Below are 20,315 nucleotides of genomic sequence, written 5' to 3'. Positions count from 1 at the left end.
CGATGATCCTTATGGAGGTATGGTGAGGCGCTCACACCGTCCACAAATACTGAAGGGGCTCTCAAGTGAAAGTTCTCTCTAGTGACCAAGATCCCATGCAACTGCCACTAAAGGCAATGCAAATCTTTCCAATGGCAGTAGAAACCTGGCCCTACATCCTTGTCCCATGTAAACCTTTGGAAATGTCAACTTCACTGGGACCAGGATTTGGAACAGTAGACATGAGTGCTGTGGTTTTTAGCTTCTGTTACAAAACAATTTAATATTTTCAGGCCCTGTTAATAATCCACTAGCGAGTGTTTATTATTATTTATTATTAGCATTACAGTCGTGCCCAGAATCTTCAACGGGCCGTACAAACACACAGAGACAAGACACAGGCCCTGCCCTAAGGCGCCTGTACTCTAAAGAGATGAGAGAGACAAAAGGTGGAAGTGATTTCTTAAAGGTCCCACAGCAGATCAAGGGCAGAACCAGGACAACAACCAGGTTTCGAGAGTCCTAGGCCATGGGACTGTGCTGCTGCTTATTCCTCCAAGTCCTTAAAGCATCGATTTGCCAAGGCGGTTGCTTCCATAGCAAAAACTCTCACTTCCTGCATACTGTTAGAACAAGCCCCTTTGAAGAGGCTGCTCTCTGGTTTTCCTCAGAGTTGTACACTGATTCTGGACCATCGAGTTTTAAAGGGACCATGCTCCTGAGTACGTTGAAGCCTGCCGCTCGTCCTTAATTGTAAAGGGGGGCGGGGGGAGAAATGGTAGTGATTCACTTGTGAGCTTTTCAAACATTTCTTTAGAAAAATCAGTGGAGTTGAACCAATATTAATCGTTTTTTTCTGATGTTAAAAGCTGAGAGAGAAACTTAATGAAACATATATCTTAAGAGAACATGTAAAAGACACTTACCATGGGGTACTAATTCTCTAAGGGCCAGGCTGTGACGTGGACTCCAAGCTGTGAAGGAGAGAAAAGGAGGATAGTAGCTCCTGGCAGACCACTTGGCGCTTGTGTGTGCAGCAGTAAGCCGGCACTAGCTAGCTTGTACATGCAGAGGTTGTTGTATTCAGAACATGCTATCACTGTAGGCGACGAAGTGATTAAACGTGAGGTATAAGGGCTAGATTGTGAGTGGCCCCTATGCAAATGCATGCAAGGAATAGAGAGGGCTCAGTGCTGCGAGAAGAATGTTATACGCCTACAGCATCAGGTGAGCTGCCCCGGGGATAGAACGGCTCAGAGCGACCTCCAGCCCCGGGCTCCGCAGATAATGTGCCACTGAGCCATATACCCGGATAATCCCATACAGAACAGAGGCATGGCTGCAAATTCATTTTGCATGACAACTGTTAGTTAAGGCTACAAAACAGAAAATTCTCAGCACTACCACCCGTCCTCTGCGTATCTGCCCAGACTCAGAGCCTGCATTACAGGACTTCGGGGGGACATAGGGTCAGCTTCAGCCTGGGTATAAATGAGTGTTTCTTGGGGTGGAGAGCAGAGGCCGAATTCTGCTCTGAGCAATGCCAATGTAGATGTCCAGGGTTATTCCATTTCCTTATGTGGCTTTCTCACAGCGTGTCCTGCTAGATGACGTTGGGCCTGAAGATCAGAACGACAAATGAATCTCTACTCAGGTCTGAAATCTTCTCTCAAACAGTCATCAAATAGGAAGGGTTTTTCCCCCAGAATTTTAAATGCATGGGTCCAAATCCTTCTCCCCTCTTTGCTGGCAAGGGGGGGTGAGAACCAGTAGAACTGGCTTCAGGGGCATGGTATTCAGGTGAGCAATGGCTTCTCAGGCAAGCTGCTGGGTTTTGTCTCCAGGGGCATAGCAGTGCAGGGAACTGGTGCATCAGTCAGTGCTTGTAGCATGCTACCATCTGTGACCAGCGGGTTTCAGAGTGGAAATTCATTGTGAATAGTACTGCTTCAAGCAGCGTGAACGCTCGCTCTCTGCACCTTCTACCCCTTCAGAGTGGTGCTGGGGGGCAAGGGCAGATTATTAAAGGTATATTTTTAAACACCAAAGGGAGTTAGGTGTCTAGGCAATTTTAAAAATCGCACTAGGTGCCTATCTGCATCCTTAGACACCTCAAACCTTTAAAAATTTTGGCCCTTAGTACATGGTGGAAAGGGCCAGTTCTTGCATTGTTCCTGTAGTATCCATGCTGTAAGGGAGGAGGGCTGTGCCCCCCTGCCCACAAAAGCCCTCTCCGTTTTGAGAAGAAGTAAGTCAAGGGAACCTCCCATTGTTTCCCAGCAAACTTTTCCCTTTCCTGCAGGTTCCTTTCTCCCTGCAGCAGCTCTTCCCTCAGAAGCAAGTCACTGCATTTTTCCCATATCATCTCGGCAGCATTTTGGGCCCAGTTGGGCAGAGTACCTGGGTAGAGTACCTCAGCTTTCCTGGACTGCAGTGGGAATTGAAAGCAGTTTAGCCCTTTGTACAGTCGGGCTCATGATTTGTTCAGCTATGCTCAAAAACTACTAATGACTATTGATTAACTGTCCTCCTCAGACATTTAATTAAGATAGTTCTTCTTAGAAGCTATCTGTTTTGTGTATGTTTAAAAAAAAAGCCATTAAAAAATAAATGGTCTGATGAACGATCATGAAAATCTTTTATAGCCAAATCAGGTTTTTGTTTCTAGCAGCCCTTTAAGAGTAAGCAATAAAAAGTGGATCCTAAATTCTGTCCAGCTTTAGCCTCAAAACTTGCAATCTGGACAACTCTCACAATTTTATCATGACTTTCAGAATATTTATTGTTTTTTTCCTAAAGCCCCAGCACCTGGAATCCTGTTGTTATGTGAAAATCTGAACTTTCATTTAAAAATAAAAGTTAGTGTCTAGCCCTCAGGCTTGCAGACAAAAGCTTGAAAATGTGAGGCTCAAAAAAACCAATAGCAAATAAAAAGATTGTAAATTTTTTTTTAATCTCATGATGTTTATGCTAATATGATTTTTAAATGTTAATTTCAGTAAGAGATATTTACTGATTTCATTGTAAAGGAAGTTCCTCAGGCCTGATTATTTTTTTTCTTTAAATATCCCTCCTTATTTCTAGGAAGCCTCTATTTTGCTTGTAGGAAAATCTAAAAATCCATAGATATTACACACAAACATCCCTGGTACTGATGGAAGATCTGGGCAATGTTACAAATGTCTAAAAAAAACCTCTAGAACATTTCCAAAACACTTAAGATAATTCAAAAATTATCACAACCTTCTGGAGCTTTTCCAAAATGAGATTTTTCCCATGGGAAATTACTATTACATCCCTGGCAATAAACAGCCCCCAAAATGACCCAAAGTTGCTGACTTGCACATTTTGTTTTCCTCTCTCTCTCTCTCTCTCTCTCTCACACACACACACACACACACACACACACAATGTGCCAGAGCTCAGAGAGATTTCTCTTTCCTCCTAAATCCCTCTGTTTCAAGAGGTGTCTGGCCTATTCTATGCAGGTCAGGGTAGATTGTCAGAATGGTTCCTTCTGGCTTTAATGATCCAAACAAAGAGCTTTATTAGCTCTACCTGTTAAACATTGTGTGGTGGGCATTTTGATGAAAATTAAGCCAAGCTCTCATGATAAACATACTCTTAAAAATAAGCTCCTTCTGATCAATTGCTTCACCTTCAGTTCTTCTAGCATGAGAGTTAAAAGCTTTCCTAGGGCTGCTGGGTCTTGACTCAGTTAAGTAATCTCTCTCCTCCAGAAGGGACATGAAGCAGATCACCCACATTAATAAAACTTTCAAAATGAAAAGGAGTGTTGTGAATGGTAAGGGGAATTACATCCAGTTAACTTCACTCCTCCCTTCTGAGTCAGGTTCAAATGTGAATTATATTTGTGTAAATCCAGAGGAACCCCATTGATGTCAGTGGAGTGATTCCATATGTACACCAGATTGGCCCTTAATAACCATTACAATAATGAAAGATACAGTGTGATGTCCGTAAAGCAAGAGTGGGGAGCTAAAATTTAACTACAAGTTATTATGTTGTTGGGTGTAAGTGCTTCTGGTGGTCAAACTGCAATGCCGCGTGAATGAGAAAACAGAGGTTCTCAACATTTCATAGTGTAGACCGCATCTTCCCATTCACAGTCACACAGCCCATAACCAGGGTTCTCAACATTCAAGCCTGCCAGCGTGTGACAAATAACAGACATGTGGAACACCTGTGTCTTGTTGCACGTCGTGCCATCATTGACAGGTTATATTAAACCTGTTTTAAGGATGTTTTCACGCAGTGTGCGAATCAGATAAACCTGTTTTGTGATCTGTTTGCAGTTATTGGGATTGGAGGTAGAGGTCCCTGCCCAGACTATTTGAGGGCTGGGGAGAGGGTCCTCATCTGGGCCTCTCAAACAGTACCTATGCAGAACAGGGAATTGAGAGCTAGGACCTGATTTTTCAGGTATAATGAGCATCCTTCGCTCCCATTGACTTCGGTTGTGGGTTACACTGAACACTCACAACTACACTAACATATTCTTTGACCCCCATCTAGTGTCTAGAACATGTGAACACGGTCACAAGACCGTCTGTTCTCTTCCTGCAGGTCCCTGTCTCATTCACTGCTTACCTTATAACTTCTTTACTAGTGAGTTACACAGCTTTCTGCTGGACAGCAGAGGAAGGTTGGATACAAAAATTCCTGGGTTCTGATCTGGCTGTAGGAGCAAAGTTTAGCCTAATGGTTAGAGCAGTGGTTACAGCCAGGATAGTGAAACTCACAGCTACAGCAACGACATGGAAAAGTTTAGGAAAGTGCTTTAATGTATTTTTACCTTTCTTTTAATGTGCATTAATCGCTGGAAATGAGGAGGAGAAGCAGCATTAAGTGATCAGGTAGCTTTCTGTACATCATCACCATGAACCACCCAGGTTTGAAACTCTCCAGATCAGAACATATATACTTGGAAGAGTGTTAATTGGGTTTACATAAACAGATTCCAGAAACAGCAGCAATCCGCATCCCGCAACCTAACACTTGCAAATCCAGTGAGTGATTCTCTTATACGGGGCTAATAATATGCAGCACAAATAGTCCAACACCCATCTGAATTAAAAGGTCCCCACATTCCAATTCAGACTTAAGATGGGGATCTTTGGTAAAAGATGTTCTTCCCAATTAAGACCTTACAGAAAATGTGATACCTCTTTTTTAGAAATGAAGACATTGTCACATTATCCTTGTATTCTGAATACATTGATTTTATTGGAACTTTCCCATTTAGCCCAAGAGGAAAGTATGAAGAGCTATCTTTGGTTTTACCAAGAATGATTGCAGTGATTTGTACTGGCAAATTAAACAACACATGCTGACACCAACATCAAATGATTATAAGTTTGCGTTCTGTTTGGTTGCCTGGAAACTCCGCTGTAATGATGCAGTGTCCTGATTCTCCGTTCCCCAAACACAGGAGTTACTCTTGTGTTTAAAGTCATGAGCAATGATGCCCAAGGAGGAAAGAGATTCCCAAAATAGACTCTGCAAAATTTGACCTCTCTACCCCCTGCTTTGTCTTGGAATTTTTATTCATCATCATTAAATTTGTAGAAGCTGCATAGAAGTCCTGACCTGATTGCACCAGCAGGAGACTCTGGGTGTGGAAACATACGGCATGATGGTTCACAATGCAACTGAAGGGCAAGAAAAGGAGGCAAAGCATATTTACGTCTTTAGGAAACCAAATAAATTTGCACGTAAAGTGTGGAGATCTGCAGCTAATCTGTGCAAAGACTAATAAAGAATCTAGTGCTGAAAGACTCCCAGAATAGGACCATGAACTGCTTCTAGAGCAGTAGGTCTTATATCTGTGTTTGCAGCACTCAGTATGGAATGACAGAAATGGAGGGCAGGTATACTTGGTCCTGCCTCAGTGCACGAGGCTGTACTAGATGACCTCATGAGGTCCCTGCCAGCCCTGCATTTCTGTGATTCCGAAGTAGCTGCTGCAACACACAGGTAGGACTGACTGCTCCAGAAAGCCATTAATGGCCTGATTCTGAGAGCCTAATGCATCATAACTTCAGCACAACATCCTCTCATTAGGGTGACCAAATGTCCCAATTTTATAGGGACAGTCCCAATTTTGGGTTTTTTTTCTTATATAGACTCCTATTACCCCTGTTACTCCTATTACTCCTATTACTCCTGGCTGTATTTCAAGGAATCCCTGTTGAGGTTACAGTGACAAAACAACCCGATGTGTCGAAAGAATAGTAAATATGGCAGGCGACCAGCTTGGCTTAACGGTGAAATCCTAGCGGATCTTAAGCATAAAAAAGAAGCTTACAAGAAGTGGAAGGTTGGACATATGACCAGGGAAGAGTATAAAAATATTGCTCGGGCATGTAGGAATGAAATTAGGAGGGCCAAATCGCACCTGGAGCTGCAGCTAGCGAGAGATGTCAAGAGTAACAAGAAGGGTTTCTTCAGGTATGTTGGCAACAAGAAGAAAGCCAAGGAAAGTGTGGGCCCCTTAATGAATGAGGGAGGCAACCTAGTGACAGAGGATGTGGAAAAAGCTAATGTACTCAATGCTTTTTTTGCCTCTGTCTTCACGAACAAGGTCAGCTCCCAGACTGCTGCGCTGGGCATCACAACATGGGGAATAGATGGCCAGCCCTCTGTGGAGAAAGAGGTAGTTAGGGACTATTTAGAAAAGCTGGACGTGCACAAGTCCATGGGGCCGGACGAGTTGCATCCGAGAGTGCTAAAGGAACTGGCGGCTGTGATTGCAGAGCCATTGGCCATTATCTTTGAAAACTCATGGCGAATGGGGGAAGTCCCGGATGACTGGAAAAAGGCTCATGTAGTGCCAATCTTTAAAAAAGGGAAGAAGGAGGATCCTGGGAACTACAGGCCAGTGAGCCTCACTTCAGTCCCCGGAAAAATCATGGAGCAGGTCCTCAAAGAATCAATCCTGAAGCACTTACATGAGAGGAAAGTGATCAGGAACAGTCAGCATGGATTCACCAAGGGAAGGTCACGCCTGACTAATCTAATCGCCTTCTATGATGAGATTACTGGTTCTGTGAATGAAGGGAAAGCAGTGGATGTATTTTATCTTGACTTTAGCAAAGCTTTTGACACGGTGTCCCACAGTATTCTTGTCAGCAAGTTAAAGAAGTACGGGCTGGATGAATGCACTATAAGGTGGGTAGAAAGTTGGCTAGATTGTCGGGCTCAACGGGTATTGATCAATGGCTCCATGTCTAGTTCCCAGCCGGTATCAAGTGGAGTGCCCCAAGGGTTGGTCCTGGGGCCGGTTTTGTTCAATATCTTCATAAATGATCTGGAGGATGGTGTGGATTGCACTCTCAGCAAATTTGCAGATGATACTAAACTGGGAGGAGTGGTAGATACGCTGGAGGGCAGGGATAGGATACAGAGGGACCTAGACAAATTGGAGGATTGGGCCAAAAGAAATCTGATGAGGTTCAATAAGGATTAGTGCAGAGTCCTGCACTTAGGACGGAAGAACCCAATGCACAGCTACAGACTAGGGACCGAATGGCTAGGCAGCAGTTCTGCGGAAAAGGACCTAGGGGTGACAGTGGACGAGAGGCTGGATATGAGTCAGCAGTGTGCCCTTGTTGCCAAGAAGGCCAATGGCATTTTGGGATGTATAAGTAGGGGCATAGCGAGCAGATCGAGGGACGTGATCGTCCCCCTCTATTCGACATTGGTGAGGCCTCATCTGGAGTACTGTGTCCAGTTTTGGGCCCCACACTACAAGAAGGATGTGGATAAATTGGAAAGAGTCCAGTGAAGGGCAACAAAAATGATTAGGGGTCTGGAACACATTACTTATGAGGAGAGGCTGAGGGAACTGGGATTGTTTAGTCTGCGGAAGAGAAGAATGAGGGGGGATTTGATAGCTGCTTTCAACTACCTGAGAGGTGGTTCCAGAGAGGATGGTTCTAGACTATTCTCAGTGGTAGAAGAGGACAGCACAAGGAGTAATGGTCTCAAGTTGCAGTGGGGGAGGTTTAGGTTGGATATTAGGAAAAACTTCTTCACTAGGAGGGTGGTGAAACACTGGAATTCGTTACCTAGGGAGGTGGTAGAATCTCCTTCCTTAGAAATTTTTAAGGTCAGTCTTGACAGAGCCCTGGCTGGGATGATTTAATTGGGGATGGGTCCTACTTTTGAGCAGGGGGTTGGACTAGATGACCTCCTGAGGTCCCTTCCAACCCTGATATTCTATGATTATATGATTCTACCCCCCACCCCTTGTCCTGATTTTTCACATTTGCTGTTTGGTCACCCTACCTCTCATAGAAATTCTACAATCAGGCAAATGTTTGATAACTTTTCAGAGCCTGGTAATTCTAAGGACATAAGTATTTCACAGGCAAGAGACATGGAATCAAACAAGATGTTCTCATTAATGTTAACAAACAGTTCATTATTCCTGTGGCAAAGCCTTCCTCATTCATCTAGACTTAAAATTCTTGCTGTTGCCTTTATAAGTTTTGCATATTAGTTTGCTTGCACTAAAAGGCAAGTACCAAAGAGGCCTGTCAAATTAGCAAAAAGAAAAGGAGTACTTGTGGCACCTTAGAGACTAACCAATTTATTTGAGCATAAGCTTTCGTGAGCTACAGCTCACTTCATCGGATGCTAACACGGCTGTTACTCTGAAACCTGTCAAATTAGCTGACCCTTTCCATGCTCTAATCCTTCCATGCCTGTTTGCCCAGCAGTGAATCACTCCTGCTGTGTGTTAGGTGTTGCATCTTTAAAGAACTCCACCATTAAGGGAAAGGAGAGGTCTTTAAAAAGAATAAGGATGCCAAGGACAAAGTAGATGTACGAACCCAGCTGGGGGAGAGAGAGAACAAAAATGTTTGACACTGAAAAACTCAGTCTTTAATGGACATGCGTGACTGCGCAAAGGCTGTGTGATTTGAGACCCCAACTTGTCTCTTCCTCAGGACCTTTACTGGCTCTATCGGGAAGGGATGCGTTTAAGGAAATGTCTGCATGAATAGAGCTGTTCCTTGATGTGTTTCAATCTCCAAAGTGAATTCAGTAAGAGTGATAACTAATCCAGCCTCTAGGCGAACAGGGCCATTGCTCTCAGGACACCCCACCTGGTCCGAATCTAGGACATGGCAGCTCAGAGCGGGGTTGTGCATTGCAGTAAATAGCCCCTTTTCATAAGGAGAAATGTTGCACCGAGATATCTACCCTTTGCCTCTCCTCTCTGTTCATACTGTAGGCTCTTCAGGGCAATGTCTGTCTCTCGGTCTGTGTTTGTACAGCGCCTGGCACAATGGGGCCATGATCTCAGGCGAGGCCTGCAGGCTGTGTTGTAATCAAAATAATAATAATTGTGGGTATCTAGAAGGAGAAATGATCTGGAGGTAATTGCACTTATATTCAGGGAACCTCTCAGTGTGGTATGAATCATGTAGGATGACTGTGCTCTTGTCAGTTTGATGATGAACTCTGTTGGTTGCTAGCACCATGAAGCATACAGTCTTGAGTTCCTAGCCCCTCTCTGTGAAAAGCTCATGTTTGCAACTCCCATAAATAAATCCCGTGATCATTATGGAGTTGCTTGGAGGGGCTGAGTTTTTTGCCAATACCATATACTGTTGCAAATGCAATAGTTCAACATACAAGCTCGGATTTTCCAAGGTACACAGGCACCTAGCTCTCAGTGAGGATCTGGGCCAAAGGATCTGATTCTCATGTATGGGAAGGGCCTTTACGCTGCTCTGCCCTCATAAAGGAGCTTTGGTGTAAATGCAGATTCGGCCAGATGATGTGGATTTGGGGCTGATGGAACAGCTCGCCATTTGGTTAAAACTTATACAGAATATATTTAGATCCTTCCCTTTTGTATTTAGTTCTGTGACTCAGGACCTCTGAGGAAAGGACACTGTAGTCTCTGATCTCAATCAAAGAGATTAGAGCCCTTGGTCCTGAAAATTGCCACCATCTCTCCCTTCAGTGGGCAGCTGCACAGGAAACTGCCTGCCGGCCTGCAGTAACAGTCAAGCTGAAGAAGAAACATTAAGCAGGACTGCTCACAACTGAAATTCACTCACTGCTTAAGAAATTCCTCCTCCCCCTCTTTGCGTCCTGCTGTGTTCCCTTCGTCGCTATTCCACATTGCTCTGAGTCATCTGCCCTGAGCCTAATGAAGCTAAGAAATTAGTGTGCAGTGTCAAATGCAATTAAAGCATTTTTGCAATGCGGCTCCACTCCGTTATTTTTGGCTACATGTACGTAGCAGGGGCTCCTGCTACATCACCAATCAAAGACTCTCTTCAGATGTAGACTTATGCTGGGGAATTAGTCCACTGGCTTTACAAAAACGCCTTCGTTTTTGCACCAGCTGACTGGCCAGAGTTGGATTCAGGCATAGGTTTTATTGGCCAATGCCTAGCGCCCCTCAGCTGCTGGAGTCATGTGATTACATCAGAATCCCAGCTTTCATTTAGACAAAAAGGTAGATTTCTAGTCCTCATGGTTGTGAAGAAAAACTTGTAAATGTGACCTGAGTGGAACTGCTGTAGTGATGTCTGCAGAGAACCTGGAAAAACAGCTCTGAGAGGGCGAAGTGCCTCATGACTCTCAATGAGGTGTTAACTCCAAGACCCACTGCTCTGTGGCAGCTTCACCAACTGCACCTCAGCAGAGGACTCTGTGTATGGCAAGTGAAGAGTGCAGGGTGCTCAGCCCAAGCACCCTGGCTGCTGTTTTAACTATGGGAATGCTGTTCCCAAGGAGTCACTCCTGGTGGAGGAAGTGGGCCTTATGCTGCTGTCCCAGGCTTTCAAGGAAGGGAGAGAGGTTGCCCTGCTTCCACCACCCCAAATGGGGTGGAGCTATAGCACCAGATTGGGGCCATGTGTTGTGGTGTTGTCTAGGGCTCCGACTTGCCTTAATCTACCCCAGAGACTGGCCAGCTGAGCTGATGATGCTGGCTACATGCTGGTCCCAAAGGCTGCACCACAGATGGTGGCGGGAGAGGATAAATGCGTAGAAAACACTAGAACAGTCTTCCCAGGAGTAAATGTCAAGAGAGGAGGAGAAGACCAAGGAATAAGGTAGCAATAACTGGAGCAGTGGAGATTTACGTACCATCTTCCACTCTCTTAGTATCCCCTGGCTTTCATTTTGAAGAGGGGAGGTGTGGGGCTGGGAGTTGCAGGGCTGTGATGACGGAGAAAGATTTGGCCTCCTCTCAGTTCCTTCCCTCCCTCCTGTGCACAGCTGCATGGCCCATACCACGAGCATGGATTCCAGATTTTCCCTTTGAAAATCTGTTCAAGCAAAGCAAGCGTTTTTGCGCTTCATCTTAAGGCTTGGGCTTTTTGCTGACACTCCGTGCTGGGTGTCTCCTGGCAGTCAATGTAATGAAGACTCATGAGCAAGGGAAGGGCAGGGGTCTGAGGAGGCATTGAGAGTACTTCGGAATTGCAAAAAAGATTTTGCTGCAAAAGATTTTGTGCTATTTAGAAACAAGCCCACCTGCCTACAAAATAAAGTCTTCTAGAAATTGCAACTGGGCTGTCTTGTTTTGCAGTTCATTTTATTCTAGGACTAAGGCGACCATATGAGGTCGTTGATGTCTCCATGATATTTAGAGAGAATTTGTCTTTATTTCAGTGCTTCAGCACATTACATAGCTTGAACTCCCTCCCCCTCCCACCCCCCCCTTCATGGCAGGTTAACGTTTTGGGTAAAGACAACAGGACAGATCCTGTATGTATTCCCGCAGCCCTACCAGTGGTCTACTAGTTGTAGGATGAGTTGTAGTTGCTCATTTCAGGATGGAATTTCTACTCCTTTCTGCAGTGGGCAAAACACAGGCTCCAATTAAAAGGAAACTGGGAAAATGAACAGCAATATTAGTAATAAAAATCAAATGCCATAATCATGTATGTTCTTCACTGGTGCTGTTTGTGGCATTGCATTTTGGAACATAGTGACTTAACTTCCAGCATGAATGAAGAAATATTTCATGAATGTTTATGGGAAAGTGTTTGAAAGACCAAGTAAGTCAAAACCAGCTTAGTCATGAGTGAAATAATCTTGTAACACTCCATTAGCTGTCTAATGCCCTGTTTCTGGTGTGCAACTCTATTCTTTCCTGTTGTGTGCTCAGGTTTTTTTTTAAACAGAAGCTGATACACTGCAGAGATACCTACTGCAGAAGGGCGTGTTGTCACTTGGAATTTTTCAATTACAGTTGTTGTGGGGAGACAGCAAGTGCTGTCTCCCTGGTGTGTACCACTTTTGTTGTTAGACCAGCGAAATAAGATGATATAAATTCTGCATTGCTGCAATGCCTACAGAAAACTTGGCAATGGCTAGGCAGTGGGTGTGCTGAAATCACTGCTTATTATATTGACCAGTATTGTCGCATTGTTTCCTTGGGGTCCAATATCAGTCTGTCACCCACTATTGTCTCTTATCTTATTCTTAGATTGTAAGCACTTTGGGGCAGGAACTGTCTTTTTGTCTGTACAGTGCCTAGCACAATAGATTCCTATCGATGCCTAAAACTCTTCGATGCTACTCTAATGCAAATAAATAATAGAAGAATATTTTTGGAACTTTGCGATATAGTTTTAGTCAAATATGCACTGAAATTAAGACGCAATTGGGCACATCCTCAGCTGTTGTAAATTTTCATCACTCCATCAATGGAGCAATGACAGTTTATACCAGCTGAGGATCTGCGCCATCTGAAACTAAAATGCACCACAGTGGGCCATACTCTCCTCTCCCAGCACTGTAAATCTGGAGTAACGCCATGGAAGTCAGTGGAGCAACACCATTGTAATTGAGGAGTAAGTGAGATTAGAGTCAGAGCCATTGTCTTCACCCACTGTGGTGACAACAGAATTTATGCAAGAGGAAATGTCTTACTTGTTAACTTTTGGAGGGCTTGGGTTGAAGACAACTCTGATTTAAAGGTTCAATGTTTGGATAGTAAAAATAATGCTGTTTATGTGCATTTTAGCATTTCTGGGCAATATCTATATACAGAATCCTATTTTATATAATTTCTCAATTATTCTGACCACTTAACTACATCTGATGTTGTTCAGAAGAGCACAATATCCATTTTCATACTAGTTCACTGACCTTTTCAGTGCTTTCTGCCAATTTGCATAACACTGAAGTATGTGTGTTGATATAAACTGCCATAAAACAAAGTACAGTACACTTTTGGTATACTGTGCCTGTGTTATAATGTTAGCATTTAGGTCATTGGACATTAGTTCCAGCTAGAGGAGTTAGTTCTCATCCGTTCATCCCAGGTTGTATCACTTGTGAATATTATGATGTCCCTTTTTTAAACAACCCTTACTGGTCTGTAACCTCATTTTAGCACTGGGTATCATGCAGCATATATGTCTATTGGGTGTTCTTGTTAATAAAGTACTTACTGTCAGTATTTTACGTATGATTGTTGAGCATCACATGACATGTAACATAGGATGGCATTACCAGCAACAGTTGTCATTGTATTGTACAACTGTGCAAGCATTTTTCCTGGCTTTAAAAAATTATATAATTATTTTTAGCACAGCCCCCAGAGCCATGACACAGTGAGGTCTTGCTGTTCTATGATTATGGAATTGTCAGTGGGTTTCAATGTTGTGAAATATCACAACATAAGAAAAAATATCATTGGGTGAGTCAGTGCCAGACTGAATCTAATTGCAGACTTCACTGCATTTCTCCCGGTTTCTCTAAGGAGGGGAAGGCAGATGGGGGGGATGAAGGCATCTGTGTGGGGGAGAAGAAAATCACAATGATTGTCTCAAACTTTGAACACTACACTGAGAGATACAGCGTGACCAAGAATTCCTGGTGACCAAGAATTTGTATGCACATAATGGATATTCAGCTGTTTCAAAACTAGGCTGTGTACAGGTTTTACAGAAACCTGCTTTTCACCAAGAGAAGAGAAGCCTGCTTGTCTCATCCACTGAGATGTGTCCCCCTCTGTTCCCACCTGTCCTGTCCCGTCCTCCCCCTACACATGCATTCTTCTGACTTTTGTTTGCCTCTGATTAGACTGTGACAGAAGCAACCTCCAATCTAAGAGCCTGGTTCTCATGTACATTGAGGCCCCCTCATGGTACTCTGGCCATGTAAAGAGGCCTATGGGTAAATGAGAATCAGCCCCTCAGTCTTTATAGTAAGGTACCTGACTTGAGTTGATACAGTGCTGTCATGTCTCAATAGCCAGAGATTTACAGTGTTACATTCCCCTCCTCCCTCTCCCCCCCCCCCCCCCCCGCCCCATGAAAGTTAATGGAGCTGTGCTGACTGACATTGGCTGAGAATCTGGGCCGTATTGTCTGCTGCTGACTCACCGCTTGCTGCAGCAGTGAGAGTGGGAGAATGTGTAATTTGAAAATATACTGATATCTAATATTTCCTCCAAAAAAAGTCTTCTATTAAAATGTGGACCGAATAGGGATGAGGCAGAAGAACCTGGCTGCCTCACCAATCTCTAACCGATGGCTTTCACACAGGTAACCTGCTGCAAAAGCTGGGTACCCTAAGACACCGCGGGGGGGGGGGGGGGGAGGCGTTGTTTTTTAGTCTTGAGTATCATCGATTTAATTGCCTGTTTCTTTTCTTTTAAACTTTGACAGAACACCCCCCGCCACTTGTTTTACAGAGAGGTGGTTTTTCTCTACCAAAAAAAGCAGCTTTGTCCAGAGACTCTGCTTTTGTTGGGTCACTTGTAATAGCACCCTCAACTTCTCAGAGCAGCTCTGTACCAACAGCTGTTGTGTTGTACTCCCAAACCACTGCAAACACCTGAGCCTTGGTCATTGTCGTGTGCCTTAATTTCGGCCCCACGCTCACTTGGTGAAAAGCAGAAAAGATGTATTACTGTGGCTTCCAAACTGCAGTCATGCTGCTCTGTAATTGAAGCTTTGCTCCCCCTGCGTGGCATGGTCAGTCGTGCTCATCCCCTATTGGAGTAGACATTGCAGGCTTTTCCCGTGCGTTGCCCCTGGAAACATTGCAGTGGGAGTTCAACACCTTGGAGCGTCTGGGCTACTGTGCTTGTCTGAGAGCACTGCCCCTCACTGCAGGTTCGGTGGCAATAACACAACTTAGTCCTGAGTAAGCAAAGTGAGGGTTTTTTTTATTTCCTGCTATAGTCAACTTGAGTCTAAGATAAGAAAAAGGAAGCCCCAGTATTGATTCTTCTCTTGTCAGCTCAGATCAGTTGTGAACATTTTCCCCTGAGGGGAAACCTAATAAATGTTTTGTGTACAATGGGCAGCTGCTTTTGACACCTTAGAGACTAACAAATTTATTTGAGCATAAGCTTTGGTGGGCGACAGCTCACTTCATCGGATGCATAGAATGGAACATATAGTAAGAAGATATATATACATACAGAGAACATGAAAAGGTGGAAGTTGCCATACCAACTTTAAGAGGTTAATTAATTAAGATGAGCTCACACCTTCTTGTCAACTGTCTGAAATGGGCCATCTTTATTATCACTACAAAAGTACAAAAAAATTTTCTCCTGCTGATAATAGCCCCTCTTAATTAATTAGCCTCTTACAGTTAGTATGGGTACTTCCACCTTTTCATGTTCTCTGTATGTATAAATATCTTCTTACTATATGTTCCATTCTATGCATCTGATGAAGTGAGCTGTAGCTCACAAAAGCTTATGCTCAAATAAATTTGTTAGTCTCAAAGGTGCCACACGTACTCCTGTTCTTTTTGCAGGTACAGACTAACACGGCTGCTACTCTGAAACCTGCTTTTGACAGTGATCAGTCAGGCAAAGCTGCTTTTCCTAAAGGGACCCTCAGTTGGAGAACCACTGGCTTAGAGAAAAATGGGAGATAGGGCACTTTGTCCTTCTCTGGGCACTCAAAGAATAATAGAAACAAGGAACTGGCAGCAAATACTGTCAAAATATAAATTAGAAAGCTTACAAAAATCAAGGCAGGGTTCCCTGTTTGGTTGTGATGGTAACACATTCGCAAGGGCAGCATCCTAGTAGAAAAGCTGATAATAAAGAGAGAGAGAGAGAGAGAATGCTATTCCCAGTGGTGAGTGACTGTTTGCAACCACCTAGGGAATAATGCAGGGAAAAAAGGCAGCAGGTGATCCACTTTCAGCAAAAGTCAAAGGAATTTATACCAATTAAAAATGGAGGAATAGACTTGTTCTCATGGTAAAAAATGGCAATAGTCCAAGATCAGAAAGGACACAAGACATGAGGTAATTCTGCAATCTTGGGAGCTGTGGAGATGAAACTGAATGTACCATGCACCTGTGAAGCAGTGTCAGATAGCTTCAGCGCATGGTTTGGAAAGATTGATGACAGGACGTGACCGAATGGGAATACACCAGTGATGTGGAAGTGCAGGAAAAGGCCTGATGCAATGTCCATTGAAGCCAGTGGAAAGACTCCCGTTGACTTCAGTGAGCATTGGATCAGGTCCTAAGGTAGGAGAGAGGACTGCAAGGAAATGTGTGGGTGGGAAGAAGGCAGTGAGTATCACGGTAAAGAGGGGATTGTTGCCAAATGTGGAAAAGAAAATAAGAGCAGAAACTTGAGCTGGAGACTGGCTATTTAGGGTCCCATACAACAATGGACTGACAATAAAGCCCAACATCCAGCACTATGCCATGTGTTAGACAACTCTTTCTCTTCCCATAACCCTTCACTGCCACAAGCTCATACAGAGGCTGTAAAGGGAAAAACATGAATGTTTATGGCTCACAAAGGGAAGTAAATGTTTCAAAGAAACACCAAAAAGTGAAAATAGGTTAGAGGGGAGGTTGCAGGTCAGAGGAAGGGAGAACTCGGAAGATCTGACTTGAGTTATAGGCAGCCACGTAGCATTATGCTGGACACATTGTAACAATACACTGTGGTTACTGACCTGCTTAAGTTTAAAATTTATATATATCCTTGGATTTTGGTATACTAAAAAGAATGATTATCCATATGCTCTAAATGTTTGGGTCTCTATTGCGACGCGACACAAGGTGCAAAAATAATAATAAGTTCTTTGTTTACCAACTAATTTGTCCTTAAAGAAAAGCTCCACTACTTTTTACTTTGTTCGTAGTTTATTGTCTTTAAACCACATTCACCATTGCAGGGTTATAACGCCCGAATCCGAAACACAACATATGCGTTGTGTCCCAGATGTCTTCTAAGAAAGCATTCTGCAGCCAAAGAAAGCAAGACAGCATATTGAATACACACAGGGACCTGATATTACTGAAAACATCTGCACAGCCAGTCCAACAAAATGTGAACATGCTATTTGTAAAGTGGTTCTTTTCAACCAAACTGTAGTGTTTTTAAATACTTCTCTGTGATAAGATCTTTCACCTCCCTGACTTTTTTAAATGGTTCCATTTCTTGTTGGTTTTCTCATTTTGCAGATAAACCTTATTTTAGGGGAAGAAAAAGAGACTAGGGTGTTCATGGTCTGTTCTCTTTATTGGTTGCATCAACTCGATAAAATGTAAATTACATTTGGTTTCTGCCTGGAAACAGCACAAAATCTGAACAGCAACTACGTCTAGGTTTGGTCTTAGTATTAGACAGCTCTTGAGCCACTCCTCTTTCTGTTAACACTGCATGTGTGTTTAGTGCAGTAAGAAAAATCCCATAATTATCTTTTGTACTATCTTACACTGGCTAAACTATTATTCAGCTATATGCCTAAATTCATACGTTACTGTAGAACTGTAAAACATGTAAGTAGAAATATGACTATAACCATGTGTACTTTCTCTCCCAACTCCAAAGTTGCCAAAATTGGAAATATAATGGTAAATTACAATATAGATATATTAATTATTTAAATTTATTTACTTTATATGTGTCACCCACTGTATTATTGCGGTGACCCTAGGATCATAGGCCATAGCTCCAATTAAAAGCTTGGCAGTCAATAGGAGAGAGTGCTGAGGTTTCTGCCTAAATTTTCAAAAGTGGCTTGTGATTTTTGGTGCCCAACTTGAGATGCCTCTAAGGGCCCTGATTTTCAGAGTACAGGTGCTCAGTGCTGTTTGAAAGTCAGGCCCCTTCAACCTTCTCAGGCTGGGTGGTCATTGAGAAAATCAGTTTTGCAAATGTAAGCGCCTGTTTCTAAATATTCTATTGTAAAGATAGCAGCCATCTAAAGGATAAAGGTGTGCCCCAATAACTATAGGAACACCTGACATAGCGGTGGAGTGAGGTGGATGCTAACCTGGCTAAAGGGAGGCCACACACTTGTCCTATCCTTCCCCTTGTGCTGCCTTTACCTTTCATTTATCTAGATCAGCACAGGGACTAGCTGCCTCGGGGGGGAGTTTACTAACATCCTTCTTAGACGCTACAACATTCAAGTAAAATAAACTTTATTTAAACACTTGATTAGAGATTAGGTGCAAAATTATTTTTTCCTGCCAAGATCTAAGCTCAGAGCTCTCTATTTCCTCTGCAGTGGTGGATGACATCATTAACACTTGCTGACACTATATTAAGTGTTAGAGAAGCCATCCAGTGTTGCAGCAGCAACACAATACACTGAATACAAGTCCTGGGATGTGAATAAAGATGGAAATGATTTTTTTTAACTATTTAATTTTCAAAATGAACTATAGGTAGAGCCGGTAACAATGTTTGTAGTTAAGGTTGTGTAACATTTTCGATTATAAGCCCCTGCTTTCAGCTGCTTATAACTTATATAAATTGTAGCCATTCAGGCTGAAATTTTCCATGCCAGGTATCTACCCCAAGCTAAATTTGTCTAGAAAGTTTCAGACAAAAAGTTTAGCCATTTCCAAGAACAAGGTTAGGAGAAAATAGGTAGTTTTGCTAATGTTAAAAGAGAGAGAGAGTGTATCTGTATACACTTACATATCTATTTTGCTTCATCTTTAGAATATAGTGTGTTTTGGTTAATGGAAATTGTGCATCTGCAATATAACCGGAAGTTATATTGTTTGTACATGTAGTGTGCAGCCTAAAGCCTAATCTAGTTGTCCTTGCTAGATAGTGTATGTGAGTGGTTAATATTAATATACATTATATTTTCAGATTCATATTAAAAAACTGGCCCTTTAATTCTAATGTGAATGTGAATGTTTTACCTCTGGTCTTTCTATTGCCTTTTTCAGTTTGTTTTTTAAACTTTTAGTAGACTGAGGCAATCCAGCATGTAGCCCAATGTTGGAGCCTTCTGTATGACATCATTGGCCTCAGACAGTGATCCTGAGGACCTGTTCTGTGTAGCTATTTACTAGCCAGTTGGATTCCTGCCAGCTGCCTAATGGTCATGAGTGAGTCAGTTTCATTCAGCCTCTTAGCAAAGTCAATTTGTCCAACAGCACACAATTTGCTTTCATGTGGGTGGCACTGCGGTGACAAGCATATTCCAAAAGCCTTTGCACCCATAGGTAACAAGTGAGTTTCAAGGCTTTGGGGGACAGTATCTGATTGTCAAGGGGGTGGCAGAAGCAGAAGGAATGTGTTAGTGAATGCCTACTAGGAAAATTAGACATTACGCTCACTTACAGGACTTCTGTCCTCTCCAAATGGTTCAAACAATACAACCAGTAGCAATAGATAATAGGAATGTTTGAGGAAAATATTGGCGGCACATTTGGCTTTTGATTCAATGCTAATGGTATTTGATGGGGAAAATACAAGAGGGGTGGGTGTGCACTGGCTCCTGGAGTGAGTCACAGCTGTACAGTAAGCTGGGAGATGAGTTCCTTATCATTTGGATGAATAACCAACTCAGATTGTGTCTGGGTACCATGTTGCCCTGAAGCATTGTGTTTTTATGAATGATCTGTTTTACATTTAGATGAAAGATACACGTTGGCTGACTCACTTAGGGGTTTAAATTGCAAAAGGATGGGCAATTAAAAATTAACACTAGCACCAAAAAGCAATCAGGAACAACAGCCAACATGAGCACAGATCCTTCCAGCTGCGTTGAGGAGATGCAATGCAGGCCGTGTTCCTGTTTTCCCCTTTGCTTTGCTCTGGGAGGATGTGGGAAATGCTAAATAGTTTATGCTGCCTCTCTTCCCACAGATGCCACTGCATTCCTTGGCCATCCTCAATGACACTCCAGCAGACACAGATCACTTTGGCTTTGTTGGAGACTTTTTTCCAACTGCTACTCCTCAAACTTATTTAGGCTGGTCTATGCTCGTCTTCTAAAAGAAGAGTCTCCCACACGGTTGAATTTTGACCCATATCTGCATCTCCTCTGTCCTCCTCTTTATCAACTCATGTGCAGGTATTTTCTAATAAC

At 43.1% G+C, this 20,315-nt stretch overlaps 1 protein-coding gene across 11 annotated transcripts in view; it reads left to right on the top strand.

Moving 5' to 3' along the window:
• Positions 1–20,315, top strand: part of NRG1 (neuregulin 1) — a 703,230-nt gene that overhangs the window by 593,445 nt on the left and 89,470 nt on the right. The gene's annotated exons all lie outside the window — the stretch shown is intronic.

This window comes from Lepidochelys kempii, chromosome 5 (assembly GCF_965140285.1).
Source record: "Lepidochelys kempii isolate rLepKem1 chromosome 5, rLepKem1.hap1, whole genome shotgun sequence".
In the NCBI taxonomy this organism is placed as follows: Eukaryota; Metazoa; Chordata; order Testudines; family Cheloniidae; genus Lepidochelys; species Lepidochelys kempii.
This window is presented reverse-complemented; position numbering and strand designations above follow the sequence as displayed.